Below are 3,750 nucleotides of genomic sequence, written 5' to 3' on the forward strand. Positions count from 1 at the left end.
ATGGTTCTGGTTGCAACAGAACAATGCCCCAGATGGGCAGAGCATCGCCCCCTGGTGGGCGTGCCGGATGGATCCCGGTCAGGCACATGCAGGAGTCTGTCTGACTGCCTCCCCGTTTCCAGCTTCGAAAAAGTACAAAAAAATAAAATAAATAAATAAGCACAATTAATATAAAATAAAACAGAAAGCATTTCAACCAGCTTCTTTTAGGTGATAACTATTTCTTTCCATTATAAATTTTCCTCTACATTTATACAGGTGTCCAATTTATTTTGAGAAATGCTTTTTTTCAGGGGACAAATCTCATAGGCATCTCTGAAGTGAAAATATTAGTTTTGGCACCAAGTGGTGATCTGGTTATAACAGATGCTTCAAGTAAATTAGCATAAACACTGGGGTATTAACTATCACTTCCAGTAAAAAAAAAAAAAAAAAAAAATATATATATATATATATATATATATATTTATGCTCCATAAACTTTCTTTTGACCTGAAAATTTTTTTGTTTTTCTGCATTCATTTTATACCTATTATTGTGCATTTTCATGTTAGACATATATTAACTACTCAATAAAAAATGAAATTTAAAATACCTTTTGTGAACAACTAAGTACACAAAACACAAGAATAAAATATCTGAGAGAGAAGAAAGATGGTGACTGAGTAGGCAGATGTTCCAACTGCCACCTCCCAGGACCAAATTGGATTACAACTTAATTTAAAAAGAATCACCTTGAGCCCTGACCAGTTGGCTCAGTGGTAGAGCATCGGCCTTGCGAGCAGGAGTCCTGGGTTTGATTCCCAGCCAGGGCACACAGGAGAAGTGCCCATCTGCTTCTCCACCCCTCCCCCTCTCCTTCCTCTCTGTCTCTCTCTTCCCCTCCCGCAGCCGAGGCTCCATTGAAGCAAAGATGGCTCGGGCGCTGGGGACGGTTCTGTGGCCTCTGCCTCAGGTGCTAGGATGGCTCTGGATGCAACAGAGCGATGCTCCAGAGGGGCAGAGCATCGCCCCCTGGTGGGTGTGCCGGGTAGATCCTGGTCGGGTGCATGTAGGAGTCTGTTTGACTGCCTCCCCATTTCCAGCTTTGGAAAAATGAAAAAAAAAAAAAAAAGAATCACCTTGAAAAACCAACTTTGGACTAAACAGAGGAGTCTATAACCAAGGATCACCGAAGAAGCCACACCGAGACTGGTAGGAAGGGTGGAGATGCGGAAAGGGCTGCCCGGCTTTCAGGAGTGAGCGGTGGCCCAGAAGGACTCTCACAGCAGATTAGGTTGCCCTGAGAAGTGTGGGTCCTCAGCCCCAGGCCTGGAGCCCCAGACTAGAGCCCCAGAGCTTAGAAGAGGTGCCCAGACAGCATTTATCTGTGAAAAGGCCAGATTTATGTCCATGAGAAAGAGACAGAGCTTTCAGATGCAGACTCCATTTTAAAGGGCCCACACACAAAATCTCATTCACAGCCACCTACCTGGAATGCTAGCAGGAGAGCTGAGAGGACTGGAGTTGTAGGAAGACAGTGTAAAGTTGGAGGCCCAGGGAAAGACACTGTAGGGGATGGCCACCGAAACCCCTGTGCTGAATCATTTTCCAGTACTGCCATTGCCATCTTTCTTGGGTGGAGCAATCGTCTCTGAGTGATATCAGCCTGGGGGAAAGTGGTTGCTCCACCATTAAGAGTCTCTCATACCATAGTCATGGCATCAGGTCATTCTGAGAGGCCAGGAAGCAGGGAGTGTATCAGTGGCTCAGTTATCTGATGTTGAGATTGGAGCTCCTCCCCATACTCTCCCAAGTCTATGACTGGTGCTTCCAACTCACAGAAGACTCAGTTGAAGCTGTGGGTGGGCAGACCACACCTCTGGGTCTCAAAGGCCACACCCACTGGACTCCTGGTGCCACATGCTACTTAGGTCTGTGAAAAAAGTCTGGACAGACTGACACCTGGGGCCAAGGGGCAAAGCCACACCCACCACCCTTCCAATTGCTGAATTGTTGCAGGCTCTTGACTCTAGCAGAGGTTTTTTCAGCAGCTGAACCCAACAAGCTGCCAGCATACAGGCTGCAGGAGGTGAGACTCAGGAAAACTTGGCCATTTGAGTGGACTTTCCTCCAGGACCACAGGGGGTAAAAGCCAGCCTAGGAGTGCAGCTTGGTATTTCCATGTACACCTGGGCCTAGCAGAGGCAGCCACAAACTCTGAATTGCTTGTAGCTCCAAAAAGGTTGCTGAGGGCTAGTCACAGGTAGTGTCTCCCACTGGTCTGACTGGGTTCCTGCTTGGAAGGTCCAGGGCTGGCACATCCAGGGACCAGCTGCAGAAAGCATCAGTTCAGAACCTAACAACCCTTGCCAGAGTGGTATCCTGAGGAAAAGCTAGTCCAGCTGAGGCAAGTTCCACTCTCTGTGATCAGCAATGGCACAGTGGTTCTGGTGCACTGGATAGGGTGGAGCTTCACAGTCAACCAGCCTGGGCACTGAATATTCTGTCATGCTAGGCTAGATTACACAGGAAAAAGAGACAGAGACTTGGAGCATGGACATTTAAAGTGTGGGTCCCTATGAGTCTATTGTTGGATCTGGTCGAGGGGTGTAACCATTTTGGGAGGGACACAGTCAGCCCCCGAAGAGCACTCTCTCAATCTTCCTTCCTGAGACTGGGTCTCGACAGCTGAAAGAACTTCTGCAGAGGGGACTATCAACGACACATGGTCTGAACCTGCTGCTCACCTTGTTGGGGAGAAATAAAATTTGAGTATCCAGTAGTGGCTGAGGGATCAAGCTCTGGAACAGGGGCCACATTCCCTGTACTGAGGTCCTGACCAAGAGACTCCTGAAGTAGGGGGTCTGACAAATGTTGTGTTCACAACCTCAGCTGCCCTAACTAACCAAGAATGCAACCTAAGGAGGGGTTGATTGGGTGAGGCCAATCTGAGCCCACACTACAGTATTACTACAGAAGACTCTCTGGGAAGACCAGAGAGCTACAAGAGGAGGAGGAGAAGCTAAAAAGTAGAGACAAATCTTACAGAGCTTGGGGTTTTTATGGAGCTCATCATCTCTAAGCAGGAGGAAGCTGAGCCTTATGCAAAGGTTGGCCCCTCCCATGGTACCCAAACACAGAAAACACAGACACAAATAGCAAAAAGTGCAGTAGCTGCAGACTGGTAGCCCATAGCGGGTAACAAAAAACAACTGATGCCAACACAAGAATAACTAGAGCCAAAACTACTGGTAGTGGGTGGCAGACAGCACCATCCCTAGACTTAACTACCTACACAAGCAGAACACCCAAAGGTGGAGTCTAGCAGGCACCAGACACTGCAGAATAAATACGCCCAACTGGACAGACATTGCACAGTGTGTAGTACTCATAATCGAAGTTGACCCTTAGAGCCAGCCAGCCTGAAGTTATAATAGTACCCAGAAAGGATCAGATGCATCTAATACTCACATGCAACAAGAGGGAAAATAGTATCCTCATAAAGCATTACTAGAACAAGGAAAACAAGTGGCCTAGAGAACAGTACAACTAAGCCCATCTTCTTCATAAAGGCCACACAAAAATTTCAAAGTCAGACAGCACTACCTAATACACAGACAAAATGGGCAGGCAGAGAAATGCGACCCAAATGAATCAACAAAAGAAATCCTCAGAAAAAGAAACTGAATGAGATAGAATTAATCAAAATACAAGGTGTAGAGTTTAAAATAATGATTTTTAGGATGCTAAAGGATCTTAGAGCAACAA

The 3,750-nt window shown here is 46.6% G+C and overlaps 1 non-coding gene across 1 annotated transcript; it reads left to right on the plus strand.

Moving 5' to 3' along the window:
• The first annotated feature begins 739 nt into the window (after positions 1-739).
• TRNAA-UGC (transfer RNA alanine (anticodon UGC)) lies at positions 740-815 on the plus strand. Its single transcript has one exon. It is a non-coding gene; the product is annotated as a tRNA-Ala (tRNA).
• Positions 816-3,750: the final 2,935 nt, after the last annotated feature.

This window comes from Saccopteryx leptura, chromosome 7 (assembly GCF_036850995.1).
Source record: "Saccopteryx leptura isolate mSacLep1 chromosome 7, mSacLep1_pri_phased_curated, whole genome shotgun sequence".
Taxonomy (NCBI): domain Eukaryota; kingdom Metazoa; phylum Chordata; class Mammalia; order Chiroptera; family Emballonuridae; genus Saccopteryx; species Saccopteryx leptura.